Raw genomic sequence first — 12,366 nt, forward strand, 5'->3', positions numbered from 1 at the left:
CACACACACACACACACACACACACACACACACACACACACACACACACACACACACACTTCTTTACTATAAGTTTTCGATACCAGATGTGTCTGTTTATCATTAATCACGCTCAGATCGCTTTCGTTTCAAAAGATTTTCGATTTGTAGTGGAAAACAGCCCTTGGAAAAGAAGTGTCTTCTTTATCCCTAATCTGCCATGTCATATTTCAATATTGCACACTTTAACCCTCGCCGTCCTCCATTGTTCGGCAATGTTTCTCTGACTATTTTTTGTTCTTCGTTTTCCAAGTAGCTCACATATAATTTGCGGCTGTCTATTGATTGGTAATCTTTTTAACGTTGGGGAATATTTTGGAAAATATATTTCAAACTTGGTAGTGTTTCTAACTTCACTTGCTTTGTAAATTAAATGATGAGAATAACATATACGAACGCAATATTAGCATCATAAGTTTCGTGCATCAATAATTTACGATATTTATGCCGTATCATCTACTAGCTTACCTGGCATTTGTCTATCTATCTATCTATCTATCTATCTATCTATCTATCTATCTATCTATCTATCTATCTATCTATCTATCTATCTATATCTCTTATCACATCACAGCACAACTCTCGCATGTTTATCCCAGCTAGAACGTATATAATAAATGTTCATATAGTATATGTAAACACATTTAAATATATTTTATACTTGGAAGAATTCTGATCACCCTGTTAGTTTTTAAGTGCTGAGATTGCATTCTTCTGACTCTATACTACAATTGTGTATTTCATCATGTTAAAATAATGATGTATTCATGGAGACTACTGAGCTTGCAGCTGTAAGTCGTACATACATACATACATTAATACATATACAGACACATGTATATATATACACAGGCATGCAAGAAGTAAATAGATACTTTTAATTTTCAAAACTTCTGATCCAACCGTCTCTCGCAGTAGAGCGATGTTATCTTCCTAGTGTTCTACGACTCAACTGCCTCAAGTTCCGCTACTAATTTGACAGTGTGTGGTGACCACCGTTCAGAACGGTAGTCTAGACGGCTGAGTACAAATTTCCTCCATAGAACCAGCATAGTTTCCTGGTCCCTTCTGTAAATTCTCAGAATCTATCTAGGTTTTTTCAGCACTTTGCAGCATATGTTCCCCACCGACATATGTACACACACACACACACACACACACACACACACATATATATATATATATATATATATATATATATATAGATTGATATACAAATAGATAGACAGATTGATAGATAGATAGATAGATAGATACTTATCAACGCGCCATGTTTGATGGACACTTCTGTGTATAAATAGTTATTTTGAGGGGGAAAATTATGAAATATATAATGTATAAATAAATATATCCAGGGCTTGCAAAGTGTTAAAATGTTCGTATAATCTCAGAATAAGAAATGTATGCATTGTTAAGAATATTGTTGCTGTTATTGCTGACGATGGCTATGTGATAATGGTAAAGATGATGATGACGATTTATAATAAAATAAAAAGACGAAAAAATGGCGGAGATGAAATGTGCAGAGAAAAGAAGTTGTAGGAACAGAGGGAGGACGTATTATTATAGTGAAAATAATGAAAATGTAGAAAACATAGAAATAAAAAAAAAATCAAAACGAATAAAAGTATTAACAAAACGATGTTTTAGTCTCAATGAAATAGATTTTAATATTTCACACTCTAATATCTGGAAGATATTAGAAAATTCGATATTGTCTAAAATAGAATTATTGTTGATATTGTTATTCCTAAGGCGGGGCGCTGGTAGAATCGTTATCACGCGCAGGAGAAATTGCTTAGAGGTATTTCGTCAGATTTGACGTTCTGAGTTCAAATTCCGCCGAGGTCGACTTTGCTTTTAACCCTTTCGGAATCGATAAAATAAGCACCAGTTACTCACTAGGGACGTTGTTATCCAGTTATTCCTTCTGTCGTAATTGTTGGCATTGTTCCTTATTGCAGAAAGGATTATAATTGTTATTATGATTATTAGAGTCGTTAGCATGTCGGGAAAGAATGTTTAGCGGTACTTCGTCCGACTTCACATTCCGAGTTCAAATTCCACCGAGTTCGACATTGCTTTTCATCATATGGGGGGGGGGGGTCGATAAAATAAGGACTAGTTATCCCCTCCCACAAAATTTCAGGGTGCCTATTGTAGAAAGGATTGTTATGATTATTAAGTCTGGAAGCTGGTAGAATCGATAGCATACTGGGCAAAATATGTCGTGACTTTTCGTCCGTCTCTCACGTTCTGAGTTCAAATTCTTCCGAGGTCGATTCTCTCTTTCAACCTTTCGGAGTCGATAAAGTAAATACCACTGGGATCAATATAATCGACTAACCGCCCCGCACAACCCATCCAGCTCGTAAAATTTCAGGCCTTGTGCCTATAGCAGAAAGGATCATCATCATCATTATTATTATTATTATTATTATTATTATTATTATTATTATACCTGTCGCACAGTATACAATACTGTGAAGTTGTTGATTGAAGATATTGTGTCTACTGGGCGAGGGGGGGGGGTGTACTTTTTATCAAGTCACAACAATGGCCTCAGACAGACTGTACTTTACGCAATATGGTTTGTAAAGATATATAAACTCTATTTTTGTTAGCAGTATCTTTGCCGTAGGTTCTAATTATGCTCTAATTTTAAATTGTCCTTCCTGTCTTATTCTGTTTTCTGTTGAACAACTGTGTCTATGTCTGAAGCTCTGCCGGCTTAACTCCAGCATTGATTGTTTTCCCTAAATTTCGTTTCTTGCTTGAAAAGAATTACGACCGAAGGACGTTTGTATTTATGTAATTTAGTGTAGTACTGCCATCAATGAAAGGATCACTTCTCCCTGTTACTTCGGAGACAATTTAGATCCACGAATAACAATACAAATACCCACCGTGCAAAACTAAATACACAATTAAAACATTGTTTTGACAAACCTTTTTTTTTTATTGCCCCAGGACAAGCGGAGAACGTTCATATATTCCGACGCCTGTTGTCACTGAAACAAAACAAAAATGATTTTGTTTTACTCGCCAAGTAATCCTGAAAGAAAGTAACGACTCAATGGAGCTTTGTAAAGCTGTGCTTCCAGCGCAAACCATATAATAATAATAATAATAATAATAATAATAATAATAATAATAATAATAATAATAATAATAATAACAGGGATATCAATAACAACATTAGTCTCCGTTATTTTTCCTTTCAGCTAATAAAATCATAAGTAGGATTTCATTATTATCAAGACGAAAACAATGCATCAATTAATAAAAGGAAGAACAAAAGAAGCCCGGATAGAGACAATTGTATTAAAACTGCTTCTTACTACGTTAGACAATTATTATTCAATTCTATATAAAATTGGATCTTGAAAGACAGCGAGAGAAGATATTCGAGAGCTTTACCAAGTGGCTTGAGAAAGATTGGCCTAACAATGTGCTAAGTTGTGCGTGGAACAAGAGAAAACATGGAGGTCATTGATCACAACATCTGTATGCATAGCAGAGAGAGATAGAGATAGAGAGAGAGTGAGAGAGCGGAGAGAGAGAGACAGGGCGGGGGAGAGAGAGCGGGAGAGAGAGAGAGAGAGAATAATGATAGACCCCTTTGTAAAGTCTTTTAAGAGAGCAACATTCGCCACAGGGACAATTGTTATTGCTTCGTAGTCTCGGGTCTCATTTTCCCCCTCTATTAACAGTTAAAAGTAATTCCACTACATTGTGCTCTGCGTTCCGTCTAGTACAGTATGCTTCTCTTCTACAATTCTCTAACACCGTATCAATAGAAAAGATTCCTTATGGATACAGTGAAGGCAATGAACAACTAAATGTCGTTATTTTTGCAAATCAATGTATAAGATTTTGCACAGCATTTTAATTTTTATATACTGTAACCTTCAGTTGTTATTCCACCATACGTCACGTTAAGATTTACTTCTCACGTCACTCCATAAATGTCAACGATAATCCACCTGGACTACGGATCCATAATATAATTCTTGAATATAATCATTTCGTGTCCGCTTCAGAAGCGCCTAAAGCCAACTTAAGCTATGTTCTCCAGCATATATATATACATACACACATACATACATACTGCCTCAACAAAAACCTGGAAAAATTAGGGTTCTCAAAACCTGAAAGAAAAAGGCTGATTAGAAGACTACAGATTCAAGCCATCAATGGAACTGTAAAGATATGTAAAACTTTCCAAAAATTTAGCACATAAATACATATGCATGCATCTAAAACGCATCCATAAAACAAACATACAAATCTGCGCATACACTAACACCAAATACTGCACACACACACATATGCACAAATACCTAGATGATGCTGATAAAAGTTCCAATGAAGGAGCCTTGAATCTATGTTAGAGTCCGGCTCTTTCTCTATGGACAAGAAATACAGAAATGAAACTGATTGATAACATACATACAGCGCGCCCACGCACACACTCACACTAACAACTCATTGATTTTCTACACACTGAAATAATATCTTTACACTGAATAACACATCTCACATTGAGAACGGTGCTGCTGACGTCACACACAAACATATGTATCTTCTGCTTCATTTGTAAAGGTTGTGCAATTGTTGCCCTCTTCCATTTAATTAGTTTTAAAGCCTCAAACATCTTTACAGCAGAAACCTGTAACAAACATAGATTTCGATTTCTTTATATTTCTATATTTATATTTCTACTTCTTTCAGTCATTGGAAAGGCCATTCTGAGGCATCACATCCAATGTACACGAATAAATTGCCATTACTAATATTTCTAACTCTGCCATTTATTCCATCGGTTTTTTTTTTACTGTTGCCGAACGCTACATAACAGGGATGTGAACAAATCGACGCAGATTCTCCAGTCAATTGCTGGTTGTAATTAACACAAGTACAGACACACACACACACACACACACACACATATATATATACACATATATATATACATATATATATATATATACATATATATATACATATATATATATATATACATATATATATACATATATATATATACATACATATATATATATATATATATATATATATATATATATATATATATATATATATATATATATATATATATATATATATATATATATATATATATATATATATATATATATATATATATATACATATATATATGCATATATGTATACATATATATACATATGTATGCACAAATACATACAGATATATATATATATATATATATATATATATATAAAACGGGCCTCTCAGTTTGCGTCTACCGAATCTACTCACAAGGATTTGGTCGGCCGGCAGGACCCTATTAAAGATGACCCTTGCGTAAGGCACTGCGTGGTGGGACTTCACACGAAAAATCGAGTTTCTTATCCATAAAGCCATCCTTGCACCGTAGCTGGTGTTATAAGAACAAAAAGAAAAAATAAGAAAAAAATATGGTGGATTAGGCTGTTGAAAGTGCATTATACTTCGTGCTGGATCGCAATCAAAACTTTAACGCTTTCAATGCCTGATTAAGGCACTTCTTCAGTATTTAACGATCAGATGTTATTTCACTCAGAGTTGATTGAAAAACTCTGTGTTATCAGTGGGAATTTTGATTCACCAAATTCAACGCCAAGATTTAAGTTTATTTACATAACTAATTATAGAACGTCTTGCTAGTATTGACATCAGCTTCACAAAACGGTGACACTAATGAATTCTTAATGGTGCATACATAATGCGAATGTTAAGAATAGATAATGGAAAGTTAGTTTATTTCTATTGTTGTTCCACGTTTGGCGCTCGCATAATAGGTTCTGGTTATGAAACAATTTCCAGTCTCAAATTTATAGCCATCATCGTTTATCGTGGAATATTTGGCCCAAAAACTGTAAAGAAAATGATCTTCTCAAACTTTGCCAATTCTAATATATAAAGTATTATGAATGACATTGCTGATGACATTGCTGCTGCTACTACTACTACTACTACTACTACTACTACTACTACTACTACTACTACTACTACTACTACTACTACAAAAAAAAATAAATTATAATGACAATAATAATAATGATGATTGTTATTGGCATTGTTATTATTAAAGAAGGCAAAATGGCAGAATCGTTAGCACACCGGGCGAAATGCTTAGCGGTATTTCATCCGTCTTTATGTTCTGAGTTCAAATTCCGTCGAGGTCAACTCTGCCTTTCATCCTTTCGGGATCGATAAATTAAGTACTAGCTGAACACTAGTGTCGATGTAATCGACTCATCTCCTCCCCCAAAATTGCTGCCCCTCTGGTAAAATTCGAAACTATTATTAATTATACCATCTGTTACGTATACATTATATCGTACCTTAATACTGTGTGGACTAAGATCCCCGTTCACAGGCCACTGGTATTTATAGGGTTAAACACTTTCGGTATGCAAATTAGGGACTCCTTCATAAAGTAACTGCTGCATTTATTGAATATATAAACAGTTTGGCTGCTTGTTTATTAGGAGTTTGTCAAAATTATGTAGACACCTCTGATGAGAACCTAACAAGGTTCAAAAACCAATTTTTTCCAGTTTGCGGAGAAATGGCTAAAATTTTGCAGTGTTTATAATTATACCATATGTTACGTTTTATTATTTGTAGTAGTAGTAATAACGGCAGACGCGGCTGTATGGTATGAAGTTTGATATCCAACCATATAGCTTTGGATTCACTCCTACCGCGTGGGCACTTTGGCAAGTGTCTTCTACTTTCCAACTAAACCGGGCAGAATAAAGTCTTGAGAGTGAATTTAGAAGACAGAAACTCGTCATATGTATATATTTATATGCATGTGTGTGTGTGTGTGTTTGTGTGTTTGTCGCCACTACCGCTTGACAACCGATGTTCGTTTGTTAGCGTCTTCGTTCCTTGGCAGTTCAGCAATAAAGAACGACTGATTAAGTTTCAGGCATATAAAGACTAAATATTAGGAGTGGTCCATTTAAGTAATATCCTTCGAAATAGTGCCCCAGCATGTCCGGAATCTAATGGCTGGAGAATATAAAAGACAAAAGCTTCGATACTGGAGGCGCAATGGCCCAGTGGTTAGGGTAGCGGACTCGCAGTCATAGGATCGCAGTTTCAATTCCCAGACCGGGCGTTGTGAGTGTTTATTGAGCGAAAACACCTAAATCTCCACGAGGTTCCGGCAGGGGATGGTGGTGAATCCTGCTGTACTCTTTCACCACAACTTTCACTCCTACTTCCTGTTTCTGTTGTGCCTGTAATTCAAAGGGCCAGCCTTGTCACACTGTGTCACGGTGAATATCCCCGAGAACTACGTTAAGGGTATACGTGTCTGTGGAGTGCTCAGCCATTTGCACGTTAATTTCACGAGCAGGCTGTTCCGTTGATCGGATCAACTGGAACTCTCGACGTCGTAAGCGACGGAGTGCCAGCAACGAACAACAACAACAGTGATATCGATATCGTACTATACAACATGGTTTTGTCATCGTTGGACATACAATGTAATGGAGTATACGCAAGTGGTATGAAATATTCTTTATTATGGAAGCAGTAAAGTATCACAATATGTCAGATACGATAGAGTGAGTTCTGGAATACCTGTCTCATATAATCTAAGTTCCACCTTCCATATTCCAGCCTGGATTTTCTACATTGAACTATTTTGCTGTCCACATTTCACTTCACAGTTGATGCAATTGCCTTACTATAACGTTTTATTACTTCCATTGTATTCCTTGAACTCTTCAGATATTTGACCTCATTCATAGATTATTAGCAAATATTTCGGTTCTAGTATATAATATGGCAGCATGTTGGGTAAACTTATCACAGAGTTATGACTGATATTATTGCACGATTTATGAAACCAAAAGTATTAAGTCACGTTGCAAGAAATAGAAAACAATTCTGTCTCCTTAAATTGAAACACTATAAACTTCGAAATAAAACAAGGACACGTAAATAATATTGTTGAAAATATATTATATCTGATAATAGGTCATTGTAGTCACGAGTGATAATATATGACCTGGGGTTAAATAAAATATCTATCAATCTTGTGTATATCTTACCTGCTATACTCGATTTTGTAAGACTTTACATTAATGTCTTAACCAATAATCAATAAGCGATATTTAATCACACATGAAACTGGTAGAGGCTACAGATCAAACAATAGGGCACTACATTGTAATTTGCACCTATCATTATGTATTAAACTGCTAGATCTATAGTCTTGGCTTGGTCTACCAAATCGTTTATGAAAGATAAATGTACCTAATTGGCATAAAATGCTTTTAATTACGAAAGCAGCTGTGTAACAGCATGGGTAGAGTTCCAAAATAAATGAATCACACGAATGAATTTGGCCATCATATGAGGCGTTTATTTTGGAACTCTCAGATGTGTGTTCAAGTATGGTTTATGCTTCTGAAGTTTGGGTTAAATCTATTATTTCTTTATGTTTTCTTTTTGTTTTTACACTTATATTTTGACACAAGGCTCGTAGTAAAATCTGCAGCAAACAGAAATCAAATGCTTGTGATTAGCAGAATTCATTATCTAACTATCGATCGTCTATATCTTAACTTGAAAAATAACCAAGACGGATATTGGCATTCATCAATAAATGGTGCATAAATTGTGCAGTTCACGTTTTCAAAGATCGCTTCATCCAACACTATTCTTCCTGGTGACGTTTCTTTTTATATTTATTTATGCCAAAAATCTCTAACTTAAGACAACATTATAATCATTGAAATATTTTCGGTAGGATTTTGTTATATTGTTAATTCTAATAGCAGCAAGTAAAGATTCACTCTGCTGTTTGATGTATCATCCCAGACTGTTCTTCTCGTTGACAACAGACATGTTGCACCCTATGAGACCTCTGCGACCCTGTTTCTAGGCACATACTGTCTGTCATTATTATTATTATTATTATTATTATTATTATTATTATTATTATTATTATTACTATTAATTATTGTCCATCACCACTAGGTCCGGTCTGTTATGCTCTAGCACCTGATCTACTCGGATTGGGAAATCCCACAGGACTTTGCATGTATCCAACACCGCCACTCTTCACGGTTTGTGCTCATACCACGTTTTGCCTCTTTATAGCACCCACTTTCGCACAGTTTACAATGTATTACTTTCGCTGCCTGGGCAAGTCTAAGGCATTCTTTCGTGATATAGGCAATAGTTTCATCCACTCTATTGCAGATGCGGCACAGCGGAGACACTTTCTCATTCCTAAGGTTGATTCTCCAGTTCGTGGCCAAAACGTGGTCTTGCGCAGCCAGTATAGTGCTGTCGGTCACATTTTTTAGCGTTCCTATCATGAGCCAATCCCACCTATTTTTTCCATCAACTTCTGTTGTGGCTACATAGAATTGATTGTGCATTCCTTTCTTGCGTAATTCTTCTTCATGTCATTTTTGTATTTCTTTTATTTTTTTTCTTTATTCTCTACTTTCAATACTCCTTCGGTTCTAACTGTCACTAGCAAAGTTTCCTTACTTTGGACTAGGTATCTCATTAAGCTCTCAAGTTCGATACACACGCAGTCTTCCACACTTATCAGTCCCCTTACTTCATTTGCTCTCTTCATGTATAGGTGATCAGTGACTACACGAGGATGATGGGCTCTATGCATCTTTAGGAGCTGTCTTGACTGCCTGTTCATCTCCTCTAGCTCCTCCTCTCTCCACTCCAGGAGCCCAGCGTCATTATTATTATTATTATTATTATTATTATTATTATTATTATTATTATTATTATTATTATTATTATTATTATTATTATTATTATTATTATTATTATCATTATTATCATTTATAGGAGCAGCAAAATAAATAAATAAATAATTATATTTGAACACAATAGTAAACTCAAAAAGTTCTGTAGTAGGTAATATTCGATGATGAAAAGTAAGTATTGTTCAATATGAGAAATATAGTGAAGCTGGAATTGTTTCCTTGGGAAGAGAGCGGTGTAAGATATACATACAGGCATGCACACATACATACATACATACATACATACATATATGTATATGTATATATATATATATATATATATGTATGTATATATGCGTGTATATATATATATATATACACACACATAGATACATACATATATACACAGACACACATATATGTGTATATGTATGTATACATATGCCTGTTTGTCTGTGTGTCTGTGTGTATGTATGTACCTATATATGTATGTCGGATAATATACGTTAAGTTGTCTTTAGACGCTTCTCTAGAGCAAATGCAAAACGATTACATAAGGTTAACCTTACATACAGCTCTTACATGTCACGTCTTCTGCAGTTGTGTTGAGAAAATTTCTCATTACAACTTCTGATGAGATGATAAATTATTGCCTGAGTTGAATCTAATGCGATATTTTTCTTTCATGCTGTCTTATTTTTAAGTAATGTTTAAAACACATGAAGGCGGTGAGTTGGCAAAATTGTTACTGCGCGGAGCAAAATGCTTTGCGGCGTTAAGTCCGTCTTTACGCCCTGAGGTGAATTTCTAATAAGGTTGACTTTACATTTCATTCTTTCAGGATCGATAAAATGTGTACCAGTTGTGCACTAGGGTCGATGCAATCGACTTATGGTCCCCTCTCTCGGGATTGCTAGCTTTGTGCTACAAATTAAATCGAATACTAGGACGTGTAGCAATGCATTGAAATTGTGATCAGCTAATTAGAACCGTCCATCATTCGATGGTATTATTTAGGGAAAACGCAGAACGACAAAAAGAAAAAGAAATATATGATTCTCTACTAAATAACAGTCAATTAATCAGTACATCTAAGAAAGCTTGCAATGAGTGTGTGTGTGTGTGTATGTGTGCGCGCGCACAAGGATGTGTATCCCTATCCCTCTCTCTCTCTCTCTCTCTCTCTCTCTCTATATATATATATATATATGTGTATGTATACCTTTCATCGTTTAACTGATTCAGTCATTCGACTGCACCCACGCTAGGGCACAGCTTTGAAGAATTTTAAGTCGAATGAATAGATCCCAATATTTCTTTTGTTTAAAACCTGCTACCCATTCTATCAATATCTTTTGCCAAACTGCAAGATTACGGGGACGTAAACACCCCACCATTAGTTGTCAAGCCGTGGTAGTGGGGGGCAAAGACACACGCGCAAACAACACACACACGCATACACATATACACTACGGGATTATTTCAGTTTCCGTCAACCAAATCCTCTCACACGTCTTCGGTCGGCCCGAGGCTATAATACAAGGCACTTGCTCAAGGTACCAGGCAGTGGGACTGAACCCGGAGCCATGTGTTTGGGAAGCAAACTTCTTACCAAACAGCCACTCCTGCGCCTATATACGTATATATTGTTTCTTTCTTTTGGGATTTTCGACAATGTCTACGGGTTATACACCAACAGACACAAAATATATGTATATAAGTAAGCGTAGATAAGTGCATTTGTATACAAGTCTAGACGTACGTATACGTATGGTTGTGTGTGTGTGTGTATAAGTTTGTATGTGTATGTGTGTGTGTGCGTGTTTGACCATGGGTGTAATCGTGAATAACGGCTGGCATTTATGTATACATGGGCATTCTTTACCCAAATTACATAATACATATGCATACATCTGTGCGTAAATGTATATTTATGCCCATATAGTATATGTAATATGCTTATATAGGTTTATATTTATTGAAAGTCTCGTATATATTTATATGAAATCCCAGATATGTGTATGCTCTATGAACATATTCAAATGGAAGTAGATTTTGTAATACACGTGCATACATGACATTTCAATGCAAATGCATAATATCTATAAGTTTGCACTTTTTGTTTTTGCATCTACTGCACGATTATATGAACCATAAGCTGTCAATAGCACAGGAAAATATGCGCGGCTATTTTGCCCCGTTTTGTAAGACCAAATTTAACGTGAGAGAAATAACAAATGCCGCAAGTTCTTGAGTTACTGACATTGGCCTTTTTGTATTTTTTCATATCTCACTTTGCAGCACCTGTTAACGTTTGAAGCCACTCGAAATATCATGAAGGCAACTGCAAAGTGAAAAACGGAATGCCAGGATATTTCTTAAGAGAAAATTCTGAAAGGTAACACATGAAACCTGAGGTAATCTCGAAAATCCACAAACAAGTAAAATATTTATCCGCTCACACGGTGTCGAAGACGCATTATCGCTGCTCATCATTCACGTATACACATACATACCAATAGCTACACACAGACACGCGCACACACACACACACACACAC

General features: G+C 35.5%; 1 protein-coding gene across 4 annotated transcripts in view; it reads right to left on the minus strand.

Annotated features, from left to right (window-relative positions):
• LOC106875324 (uncharacterized) overlaps positions 1 to 12,366 on the minus strand; it is a 317,815-nt gene that overhangs the window by 89,196 nt on the left and 216,253 nt on the right. Inside the window, exon 4 of one of the 4 annotated variants that reach the window (XM_052972108.1) lies at positions 2,989 to 3,050. The exons of the other annotated variants lie outside the window; for them this stretch is intronic. The gene's annotated coding sequence lies outside the window, so the exon portion shown is untranslated. The remainder of the gene's footprint in view (positions 1 to 2,988; positions 3,051 to 12,366) is intronic. 4 annotated transcript variants of the gene reach the window in all.

The sequence above is a fragment of the Octopus bimaculoides genome, chromosome 12 (genome assembly GCF_001194135.2).
Source record: "Octopus bimaculoides isolate UCB-OBI-ISO-001 chromosome 12, ASM119413v2, whole genome shotgun sequence".
NCBI classification, from domain to species: domain Eukaryota; kingdom Metazoa; phylum Mollusca; class Cephalopoda; order Octopoda; family Octopodidae; genus Octopus; species Octopus bimaculoides.